The sequence below is a fragment of the Strongylocentrotus purpuratus genome, unplaced genomic scaffold (genome assembly GCF_000002235.5).
Source record: "Strongylocentrotus purpuratus isolate Spur 01 unplaced genomic scaffold, Spur_5.0 spur5_scaffold_12, whole genome shotgun sequence".
Classification (NCBI taxonomy): Eukaryota; Metazoa; Echinodermata; class Echinoidea; order Camarodonta; family Strongylocentrotidae; genus Strongylocentrotus; species Strongylocentrotus purpuratus.
The window spans coordinates 29,026,514-29,039,554 of record NW_022145597.1 but is presented as its reverse complement, the minus strand read 5'-3'; the positions used below and the strand labels follow the sequence as shown (position 1 = coordinate 29,039,554).

General features: G+C 39.2%; 1 long non-coding RNA gene across 1 annotated transcript; it reads right to left on the bottom strand.

Annotated features, from left to right (window-relative positions):
* Positions 1-803: 803 nt before the first annotated feature.
* Positions 804-4,534, bottom strand: LOC105440056. Its single transcript, XR_971503.2, has 3 exons — positions 4,277-4,534; positions 3,014-3,143; positions 804-1,024 (listed from the first exon to the last, which is right to left on the bottom strand). It is a non-coding gene; the product is annotated as an uncharacterized LOC105440056 (long non-coding RNA).
* Between the last annotated feature and the right edge of the window lie 8,507 nt (positions 4,535-13,041).

Genomic DNA, 13,041 nt, shown 5'->3' with positions numbered 1-13,041 from the left:
CTAATATCGGAGTATCACTGCTACGTTTTGTTCATGGTTACACGTACATAGAACCTGTCACAACTTTATTGGTGGCTTTTTTTTTTCTTTCTTTCTTTTCTTACCTCCCCGGATATAACAGATCATAGCCATTAGGTATGTGGTGTAAAGAAAGTTTTCTTGAATTTTGCTTTCTGGATTGTGCACAAACTGTATTATTAGGGGAAACTTTCCTCATTATTTGAAAATATTGCAGTAAGTATTTGTTTCTCATTATCTTTATACATATCATTATATTTTGATAATAAATTCCTAGCTACTATGGAGTTCCTCGTACTTAGTATAAAACTGCAAAGTAAATTTTTACCCACAATATTTGTACAATCAGCTGTATCGCGAAAATTTAAATGAAACAATGTACCAAGTCGTGTTAGATGTCTTATTTAAGGATGTATGAAAGAAAATTCACAGTTAGAAAAAGAATTAATATATACAAATTTTAAAATAACGGCTTTACAATAAACGTCAATTAACATGGGTACAATCATTGTAAAGCAAAATGTTTGGTAACATAAGAAGTAACGATTATGTCCCAATATTAATCTTGATTTTTTTTGGCAACATGGTGCAAATTATGTTCAAGCGTATTATATTGCATGCTTCTTGTCGTACAGGCTTACTCCCATTATAGTGATACATTTACATAATGCTGGGATCTGCGAATTAAAATCTATTTCAAAGGAATTTGCCAGGTCTGTGAGGTCTGCTAATCAAAATATATTTGAAAGGAAACTGATAGGGTTCCGTTTATTCAATTTTTAAGATGAAGATGGACTACCATTTTTCATTTACTCTGGAGATCTGAAAGATATCATTTTATACAGAAAAATTAAACACGTAATAATTATGGGAAAATAAAATCGACTCTAGTTCAATTCAGAAGGATACATTTTAGGTACAACACATAATTGACATAATTGAACTACTATATATAGCATCCTTTGAGTCGTCATGCTATAGATCCTGTTGGCACGCACAGGTTGAACTGAAAAAGGGATAAGAAAAGAAAAACGAGAATTACATTAATAATAGTTTATACATAAACCACTTTTTATACTGGATTTTTTCTTAATTAAGATGACAGGGCAATTTCTTTAAGTCTCATCAACAAATGTATGTCAGCAGATTTGATTTGATATGATTTTTTATTTCTGCATTTTTCCTAATACAATAACTAAATAACAAAGAACATATAAACGTAAGGTATAATACCAAATATACAAACAATAATATCTTCATGTCGATTTTATTTAATTTTTATATATGTACATAATTATGATAACGAAACTTAACATTTCTATAACATATTATCAAAAAGTTAAAGTATTATCCGAACTATCTGTGGAAGCAGTGCAAAAGACCGCAATCATAAACGATGCTTGACTAGGATGGCGGCCTTAAAAAAGAAAATCTCTAGGTAAAATTTAAATTGAAAAGTGTTTGAACTATCTTTGTGTATGAGCTTGTGGGTGTGTTGTGTAATGTATATTGTGTGTGTGTGTGTGTGTGTGTGTGTGTGTGTGTGTGTGTGTGTGTGTGAATGTGCGCGCGAGCGTGCGTGTTTGGTTGTGTGTGTAGCGAATAGTGGATGTGCAAGTAGCTCTGTGTAGTATGGTAGAGTGGAAACAAAATAATGTAGCCTTTTCAATAAAGGAAACCAAGAATACGAAATAGAATACAAAATTTGCAAAAATGAGTTGCAATGTGACCCAAATTGAGATATCAATGATATTTACCTACTGCATGTTGAATAAATTATATAGATACTTCGATATGAGAGTTTTTAAGAGATGCTTTAAAAGAATAGAGATATGAACAATGCCTCATTGAATCTGGTAAGGAGTTCCAAACATCCGGTCCATGATGTCTTACTGACTTTTGGGCTAAAATTTCAAGATTTTCAAGTGATAATTTGTTGAACAAAGGGTGAGTAAGTTTTTCAATGTTTGAGTTTAAACTGTAAATTTTGTGAGAGAAGGTTGGTAGTTGATTATGAGAATATCTCTACATAAAAATGCCTGTCTGAAAAATGTGAATATCTTGATTTAATGTTTTTAAACGATGAAATAAAGGTTCCGTGTGTGATATATAATTAGAGTTAGTAATCATGCGAATCGCTCTCTTTTGAAAAAAAAAAAGGGAATTAATTCTTGAGACAATGAGGGCAAAATACCGAGCAATAATCAAACCCGGGACCTCTCGGATAAGTGTTATGAGACTTCACCAATACACCACATAAATTATATTAGAATAATTTTATATTGACTCTAAATTACAAAAATTGCCTCTGGCCTACTTACATTTCGAATTATAGCTATATATGCTATAATCATCTTCTTCTCATTAAAGACTAATGAACATTTGGATTCTGCATGGGCAAATATTACACAAAATGAATAAGGAACTATATATGTTAATGTTTGCAAAGCTTTTCTCGTGGGCTTCCTGAAAGAAACTTTCATTAAGCAATGTATTACCAAAAGACCTGATCCCATTATCGTCAAATGATAATATATGTTATCAATGATTGATTTATTAACTAACTTTCGTCCGTGTTTCTAGTAACGAAATGTAATTCCCATTTCTAAATCAGATAAGATCCAGTAAATTGGTATATGATTAGCATAGACTGCACGAGCTACAGCTCAAGAGGCAGATAGCTAACAGAGAACCGACATCCCATGAGGCCGAAAAGCCCTAAAAACCGAAAGCCCACGGGACATAAAGCCCATGAGACCCGACAGCTTTTGATACCAACACTCCCACTCGACCTACAGCCATCGAAAAAATAGCCCAAAGAGACCAATAGCCCAAAAAGTCCACAGCCCAAGAGACCAGCAGCAGCGAGACTAACAGCCCAACAAGTCGAGAAAGCCTCCGATACAGACAGTCCATTAAAACGACAGTCTTTAGTAGTTTGTGTTTGTGGGAAAACACTAGAGCTACCCTGTACTTATCTGATTATAAACTTTACCTTGTCCGTGATCCTATGCGCGCCAGAATGTCTCAATGATGTAAAAGGACACCATGATTAAAAGCCACGGGATGATCACAAAAGTGACTACTCCTCGGAATGGTATCAGACCAAATCTGCCACTGGAACCCTAGATAAAAATAATGATTAGCACAAAAATATTGTACATGTATCTGGACTCTGAAAACTAGTAGTGATGATAATAATAATAATAATATTGATAATGATCATTGATAATAATATTAATGATAATTATGATAATAAGTGATACATTTACAGCGTTCATAATGCACCACGCACGGAGCTCAAAAGCAGTAAAGAATTACCTTTAGTGGATAAATCTAGATCAGCGTTTTTCAACCTTTTTTCAGACACGGCACCCTATTCACAAGAAAAACAGTTTTGAGTCATCCCAACCCCGAATTCATCACAGAATATCAAGTGCATCACTCTGAAACTCGCACCATGTACACAACTACGAGGACATACTGTATATCCACGAGCGAGCGAGTAAAATGGGACACCTTTAAGATAAGATATAAAATATTATGTGAGCGACCAACTTGCCGCTCAATTTACATGAATATGAGGATATCCGGCCTTTCGTTGCCTGGAATTATCCCGTTTCTTAGTGTACCGAGCTATTAAAGCTGACATGTCAAAAATGCAATTTCGATAGAAAAGATTAAAACATATTATCAGGGCACTTTGCTGTCAATTAGAATGATATTTGGGAACGTCTTTGCTAAAATATTGATTTATTCGGATACTGACTGAAATCATTCTGTTTCTGAAGATTGCGAGGGAGCGAAGCGAGCGAGAAAGTACCCTTTTTATCTTATAAAGCTATTTCCTCACGTGATTACATACTTTAGTGATTTTTAATATTTGGTATATCACGAAATTAATGTTATTCCACGATAATTTTTCGATGCGCCCCGGTTAAAAAATGCTGATCTAAATAAAATTGCCTCCAATGATGTACATCATTATATCTTTTGCATAAAACGATTACGATGTGTTAATACAAACATTTAATATCGTTTATCACATTATAATACTCTCGAGTAATGTGCTCAACACTACACGTAAATTCGTCACTCAACATCACTCCCTAACCGCCACAAATAAAAGAAGATAAAAAGAAATGAAGCCAATATCACATTATAGTCAACATATAATATCTCTTCTATCTGTTAATTATAAATAATATGTATCCAATCTCATGATAAACACACATAAAATGTTTATTCATATATTTACATGCCGTTGTGGTTCATTATATTTGGGTCCAGACGTTGGTTTGTCAGACATGTTGTATAGACGTCACCTTTCGATCCAACTTGCACAAATTATCAAACTCGTTTTGACTCTCCTACGGCAACGAAATTAGTGATGTGCTTCCCCGCGCCAACACCACTACAATATATCAACTAATGCCTCTCTTAAAATTATAAAATGGGTTCAAGAATGTAGCCAATTAGAAGCGTCGAAATGGATAACGCGTGCGACATTACTTTTACCATTATACACGCGGAGTGCATTTTGGTGAATTCTCGATTTTTTACTCATATTGTAGACTCATCTTATATTAAAAAAAAATCATGTTTTTAGGTCATGGATTAGTAATATGCACTTGATTAAGTCGCAATGAGACAGACAAATAATTCGACAAGTCCAAAGGTCATTATACTACTGTGACTTAACCTGCGTGCAGTGCATATTCATTTATGCACTCGCAAACACGTATTGTTTGTATGATTACGGGCGAACAAGAAGAAATTAAAATTAAAAAAAGAAAAAGGAGGAGAAGGAGAAGAAGGTGAAGGTGAAGGGGGAGGAGGGGAAGGAGAACAACCATCATTTGCGTAGCAAGGGGGGGGGGATATTTTGGGTGTTCAAACACCCCCCTCCCCCTGGCAAACAGGGGGTGTTTTAGGTGTTCGAACATCCCTTTTTGTTTTGCTCAAAGGGGGGGGGGTGGATATTGAGGGGGGGGAAGGAGTGTTCATAAGGCCATATTCACCCAACAAGAAATTGTCCCATTATGGGAAAGTGGATCTCATAAAATAGATTTTTTAAATTGCATTTAAATACGGGAGTGATGTTGATTGAACCGTGCATGCTGAAAATAGAATTTTCATCTACAAGTAGATTTTTGTTCAGAGTAAGTTTTCCTTATTTTTCTTCTCTTCTCCCTGTGTGCTCTTCATTTTACGAGTTTACCTTTTTTTCTCTGTCAAACACTCACAAACACACGCACATGCACTCACTCTTTCTCTCCCTTCCTTTCTTACTCTCTCTCTCTCACAACATTTTGTCTACCCCTGCTCCTTTATCATTTCCCTATTTAATTGCTTTACCTATTATCATAATAATGTTTCTTCCAAACACCGCCCACCTCTCCCCCAACCCCCTCTCCCTTCCTCTCTCCTCTCTTTTGTCTATTTGTCTCTCTTTCTCTCCCTCTGCCCTTCACTCCCTATCTCTCTCCCACTCATCCTACCCCTCTCATCGTCTCTCTGTTACCGCATACATCACTTTTATACTCTGTCTCTCGCATCCTCTATTCCTACCTACCATTTCTTTTCTTTCATTTTTTATCAATGTTAGGAAGAGTTGAATATACCTTCCTTGATTAAAATAAATGGAATGGTTGCATTGGTGATATTACATATGCATCAAAATTATATCCTTATATAGTAGGCAAATATAAATGGCAAATATAAAATTTAATATAAGGTTCGTGTGAAGTTGCATTTTGATAGAAAGAAAAACAAAGAGGAACGTCAAGTGTCCATAACCTGTGTTTTAATTTATTAGTTTTATTAATATAACACTCGAGTTATATTGTTTCGCATGAGAAGACGATTCTAGTTCTTTTATTGGTTTAGGATAGAAGATATGTCAGGAAGATCATAGGCCACTTTGTGCTCAATACTTTCTTTAAATTTCCTATTTAGATCGACAAAAGTGTGAAATTGTAAATAACTAAAGATCCAATATAGAGTATCATTTTAACGTCTTTTCCATGGTTAAACGTACATAAAACATGTCACAAATTGATGGCATTGTATGAACCTTTCTTTCCCCATTTATTTTCTTTCCTTCCCGGATATAACAGATCATAGCCGTAACGTCTATTGGGTTTAAAAGGTTTCTTGATTTGTACTTACTATATTGTGCACAAACCGTATTAATTTGGCAAACTTTTCTCATTATTTGAAAATATTGCAGGGGTTTGTTTCTCATTATCTTGGTAGAAACAGAACATTTTTGTTGATAAAAAATTCATACCTACTATAAAGTATCGTGTACACAAACTTATAAAAGTGCAAAGTAACATTTCATTTCATTTCATTTCATTTCATTTCTTTATTGTGTCCCTAAAGGATAATTGTTTATATGCACATGAATAATCTTGCTTCAACATAAGAACATAGGAACAACATATAATTGACATTTTTACCACGGAAGATTTTGGCAATCAGCTGTATTCAGCAAATTCAAATGAATCAATTTACCAAATCGTGTTTTACCAAATCGTGTAATATGTCTCATTCAAGGATGTATGAAGGAGGATTCACAGTATGAGAAAATATTATATTAAAAAAATTATATTTAACGGTTTTACAATAAACATTAAAATGAATATCATCATTGTGAATCCTGTAAAAGCCAAAGGTAGGGTAACATAGGAAGTTACGATAAATCTAAATGGGCAAACTGTTACCCAAGTAGGGTTTTTAAAAAGAGTCAACAATTTTGTTGGATACATAATTACCCCCGTGAAAATTTTGTACCCAGTATATTTATATCAAAGTGTAGCTAACAACAGTTCCATTAACATCTAGCGGAGCTTGGCTTCCTTCACCACCAGCCTGCTAAAGGGATCTTGAGGAAAAGCATTCCTAATCCTGATGTTTTCTGCGAAGAACTTCACTTGAAATAAGTTCTTGCATCGGGAATAACAACCCTATGGAAGTGTCGGTCGTTAGGTGTGGCTGCGATGGGGCGTTTATAATCTTGAGGGATTTTATCTAAAAGAATCCAACTTCAAATTGTGTTAGATAAGTCATCTTTGTGGCACTTGTATTTTCAACGTTGGATGTAAACCATTGCATCTAGCCATCTTCTTCATTTTTTCTTCTTTCTGTACTTGAGATGACATTTTATACATCTGATCGCATCCGGAGAACAATACTTGCCACATTTGGCACAAGAATTGCAGAGTGGCTTCTCATAACATTTCCTACATCTACTCGCATTACGAGAACAGTATCCGCCACAGTCGATACAGCCATCATCGTCATCATCGTCGGATGAGCTCTGGGAAAGGTGACAAATTATTTGTGACTTGCTTTCTTTCTTGTAGTGTTAGGGTGGAAGAACATCATACAAAATATCACCTCAAAAAGGATAGCTCCTCAACGTATTTCACATTTTATAAGAATATTTATATGCGACATAATCAGCCTAGTTTATTCGCGTCAAGACAGTTTCTTTCAAAATGAAATCTCATAGCCAGAACGCGACTTTCTTTAAAAGCCCTCTTAAAGCGTCGGGAGCCCCAAATTCGCTAACAAATTCGATGGCAAAATTTCACATGAATTTTGTAATGATGTGAATGAGGATGTCATATAATGCTTAACTCTGGAAGGATTTTCAAAAGAAATGTGTCGTGAGACGAATATTGATGAAAGAATACAAAGGTTATAGAACAATTACTCCCTGGGCAATCTTTCCCCGAGGACAATTACCCCCCGGAAAATTACCCCCTAGGACAATACGAAAAGGAAAATCTGCTTTTATTAAAACTCACTTATTATCAGGGTGGACTTCTCCTTAAATGAACAGGGGGCATTTTCAGGGGGAGAGATAATTGTCCTCGGAAGTGGTTGTCCTTGGTTGTCCGGGGGGGGGGGAGTAATTGTCCTAGAGGGGTATTTTCAGGGGTAGGGAGGAGGTGGGTAATTATCAATGGGGGATAATTGTCCTCGGGGATTTTCCGGGGTAATTGTCCTCGGAGGGTAGTTTTCTGGGGGTGATTGTCTTGGGGATAATTGTCCTGATACGGAATAAGAAACTTGGCTTTTGTGTTGTACGCCGAAAACCTAAATTTTGTATTCTTTCATCAATATTCGTCTTCAAACACATTTACTCTGAAAATTCTTGCAGAAGTCAGTTTTAAATGACAACCTCTTTCACTTTATTATACAATTGAAGTGAATGTTTAACATCAAATTGTTTTGGCTCCGAACACTTATAGAGAGGCTTTAAGGGACAACAAAATAAAGAAATTATATATAGACCATTAGCTGGCATCTTCAAATATATAGCGATACAGGCGACATTTTGTTACTTGACTCCTATTTTGTTAATACCAAATTGCCAGTTTCCCGCAACAAATAATTGTTATGGTTTTGTAAACACATTTCGGAAATTTTTCAGATTGATCGATTAATTTCTGATGAGTTCCTAATTTCATCTTCTAAAGTCTTGCAAACAGATCCTAGCCCTCAAAAAAATGGAGATGATTGAATATCTTTCGCCGATTCTCAATCACTTGTATTTCTTGTTCGTATGATACAATACGAAATCATAATAAAAATGGTAGTACATGTATGTTCCAAACAATAAGCCATCCGTAAACTTCGTCGAAAACAGTAATATCATATGCTTTTCACACTAGTAAAATTTTGCTTAGCCCCGAAATATCGGTAGGGCTAAAAGGGAGTCTTAGCACCTAGGCTATATACGAATAGACTGATCATGGGCTAAGCATTGCCTACTTTTGGTTCAGACACGAATTTATCGAAGTGGGCTAGCCCACCTAACGTACGGCCTATGGGGCTAGTTGGCCCTGCAAAAAAGCAGGGCTAACTCCGCAATTACGGTGCTAATGTGAATTTTCTTATCGTGGGATAGGCGCCAGGTACAGCAATAAAACAGCATGTGTGAAAAGCCAAAAAGGTTAGTCCGGGGCTAAGGAAAGTACGGAGCTAAGAAAACAAGTGTGAAAAGCATTAAATTGGTGCTATATTATTACTGCTACAAATAATTGCGGAGTAACCAGAACAAGTAATAAACAGACTTACCGTGTCTCGCCCTCGGCCTCCTCCCGATTTCTTTCGTGTTGGCTCGTTTCCACGTGTTGACGAAGTATTCGGTCGCTGTGTTTTCTTTTCCCGTTTTGGTTGATTTGTAGTTGGCATGATGATAATCGTTGTTTTATTTTAACGATTCAATGCTGGCTATTTCAGTTGTTTGTCGATTGCCTCAGTCACTTCAAATATGAGTTACTTCGCGCGTCTTCTGGAGAGCACTATGTTGAATTATTGGGACATTCTAAACTTTTATGCGGGTAGTTTGGGAAAATCATGATCTTAAAACAAAATGTAAAATTGATAATAGGGTACATTTTTTATGACCACATCATATTTAACCCCAGTATATACTCGCTAATTGCTGATGAAATCATTTTCTGTCTTTTTAGACTCAATTCAGTCTGCATTTAACTTCTTCTTTTTCCCCATCACAGAAATGGTATATTCGTTCGCCATTTTGTCACGTGACCTTTCGCTAGCTCCTCTGTTTTAATAGTCAACCTGGGCATGCGAATATGATCGCAGAATGGAAAACTGTAAAGCAATTGAGTGCATTGTGCACTGAAAGACACAAAAAAATAATAATATTCATCAAACGCCCGCTTTTAGTTCATTTTCAGCGCCATGTCCTAAAGCAAAGCATTTTATGAAAGATTCAGGTTCAGATTCTAATTTATTGATCCGCATTAAAAAAAAACAGTATTGGACACCACTGGCATGATTAATTTGAAGATTGCGCCGGCCAAAAAGTCGCTCAGTGGGGGGGGGGGGGGGGGGAGGGGGGTTGGCCCTCGAAAATTAGAAAATTTGCATCCCCCAAAAGCTAAAAATCACGTGTTTTTACACGTTCCCCCCCCCCCCCCCCCTGGATCCGACACTGCCTGGCAATCGCTAGGGTAATAATGATTTCAGGGTCCTCGGGAAAACAACATTGAAGCTATTGAGGCTTAATTCCCTAGGTTACCAAATTATTATTATTGTTACTAGTAGTAGTGGTAGTAGTGGTGGTAGAAGTAGTAGTAGTAGCAATAATAATGTGCGTTTCGATGTTTCTTCAAGTAGTGCGATGATCTGTCGGTTTTAGCAATGTTCCTCACTGCTTGTGTCATTCCATGGTCCTGGGCAGCAACTGACTGCCCGAAAACCTTCCAACTGGTATCTCTTTGTTTGCTATCCCGATATTAGATGATCGTACATCCGTGCAACAGTCGCTGCAACAATCACTTCCAGAGCTATAGTGTAATTGTTCTTAGTGTGAACGGGTATCACTTTAGGTATATAAGCATGAATATGAATGTCAGGATCAGTTTGCATTATGAAAATATTTTTAAAAAAACTTCATACGAAATTTAGCTAATCATAAAAATCACCTCACATACAATTATTAAAACTAATCTTGAGCTCTGGTATGTGAATCTTTTTTCTTTTTTCTTCTTCTTCAACTTTCGACCCTTTATTTTTGTTTTCAATCTTTATTCATTTTTGGGCTTGGAACTTTTTTTAGCAGTACCCCCCCCCCCCCCTCCCCCGTTGCAAGTACACCGGTGAGTGTACCAAGAGCTCACGAGACCGAGAAAACAAAGAGATGCCTATAGGGGATGAAACAAATATCTGTTTTTGTGGGCTGTAGATCTAGTGGATCATTAGAAAAGTTGGCAGAAGGTCCGAGTGACCAATATTGTCGGTCTAGTCTGCTGCCGGTCGCGGAAACTATCGGTTTCATTGGATGTCGGTCTAGTCTGCTGCCGGCCGCGTGGACTGTCGGTATCGTGAGATGTCGGTTTATTCTGCTGCCGGTCGCGTACTTAGACTATCTGTATCATGGGATGTCGGTCTAGTCTGCTTCCGGTCGCGTGGACTGTCTGTATCATAGGATGTCGGTCTAGTGGGCTGTCGGCCTCATGGAATGTCGGTCTCATGGAATGTCGGTCTAGTCTGCTGCCGGTCGCGTACTTAGACTGTCTGTATCATGGGATGACGGTCTAGTCTGCTGTCGGTCTCATGGACTGTCTGTATCATGGGATGACGGTCTAGTCTGCTGTCGGTCTCATGGACTGTCTGTATCATGGGATGACGGTCTAGTCTGCTGTCGGTCTCATGGACTGTCTGTATCATGGGATGACGGTCTAGTCTGCTGTCGGTCTCATGGACTGTCTGTATCATGGGATGTCGGTCTAGTCGGCTGTCGGTCTCAAAGACTGTCTGTATCATGGGATGACGGTCTAGTCTGCTGTCTGTCTCATGGACTGTCTTTATCATGGGATGTCGGTCTAGTCGGCTGTCGGTCTCATGGACTGTCTGTATCATGGGATGTCGTCTAGTCTGCTACCGGTCGCGTGGACTGTCTGTATCATGGGATGTCGGTCTAGACTGCTGTCGGTCTCATGGACTGTCTGTATCATGGGATGACGGTCTAGTCGGCTGCCGGTCGCGTGGACTGTCTGTATCATTGGATGTCGGTCTAGACTGCTGCCAGTTGCCTAGATGCTTTGTATCATGGGATGTCGGTCTAGTCGGCTGTCGGTCGCGTGGAATGTCTGTATCATGGGATGACGGTCTAGTCTGCTGTCGGTCTCATGGACTGTCTGTATCATGGGATGACAGTCTAGTCTGCTGCCGGTCGCGTGGACTGTCTGTCTCATGGGATGACGGTCTAGTCTGCTGCCGGTCGCTTACTAAGACTGTCTTTATCATGGGATGACGGTCTAGTCTGCTGTCAGTCTCATGGACTGTCTGTATCATGGGATGACGGTCTAGTCTGCTACCGGTCGCGTGGACTGTCTGTATCATGGGATGACAGTCTAGTCGGCTGTCGGTCGCGTGGACTGTCTGTATCATGGGATGACGGTCTAGTCTGCTGTCGGTCTCATGGACTGTCTGTATCATGGGATGACGGTCTAGTCTGCTGTTAGTCTCATGGACTGTCTGTATCATGGGATGACGGTCTAGTCGGCTGCCGGTCGTGTGGACTGTCTGTATCATGGGATGTCGGTCTAGTCGGCTGTCGGTCGCGTGGAATGTCTGTATCATGGGATGTCGGTCTAGTCGGCTACCTGTCGCGTGGACTGTCTGTATCATGGGATGACGGTCTAGTCTGCTGCCGGTCTCATGGACTGTCTGTATCATTGGTTGTCGGTCTAGACTGCTGCCAGTTGCCTAGATTCTTGGTATCATGGGATGTCGGTTTGTCGGCTTCCGATCGCGTGGACTGTCTGTATCATGGGATGACGGTCTAGTCTGCTGCCGGTCACGTTGACTGTCGATATCATGGGATGTCGGTCTTGTCTGCTGCCGGCCGCGTGGACTGTCTGTATCATGGGATGACGGTCTAGTCTGCTGTCGGTCTCATGGACTGTCTGTATCATGGGATGACGGTCTAATCTGCTGTCGGTCTCATGGACTGTCTGTATCATGGGATGACGGTCTTGTCTGCTGCCGGTCGCGTGGACTGTCTGTATCATGGGATGACGGTCTAGTCTGCTGTCGGTCTCATGGACTGTCTGTATCATGGGATGACGGTCTAATCTGCTGTCGGTCTCATGGACTGTCTGTATCATGGGATGACGGTCTAGTATGCTGTCGGTCTCATGGACTGTCTGTATCATGGGATGACGGTCTAGTCGGCTGTCGGTCTCATGGACTGTCTGTATCATGGGATGTCGGTCTAGTCTGCTGTCGGTCTCATGGACTGCCTGTATCATGGGATGTCGGTTTAGTCTGCTACCGGTCGCGTGGACTGTCTGTATCATGGGATGACGGTCTAGTCGGCTGCCGGTCGCATGGACTGTCTGTATCATGGGATGACGGTCTAGTCTGCTGCCGGTCGCGTGGATTGTCTGTATCATTGGATGTCGGTCTAGACTGCTGCCAGTTGCCTAGATTCTTGGTATCATGGGATGTCGGTCTAGTCGGCTGTCGGTC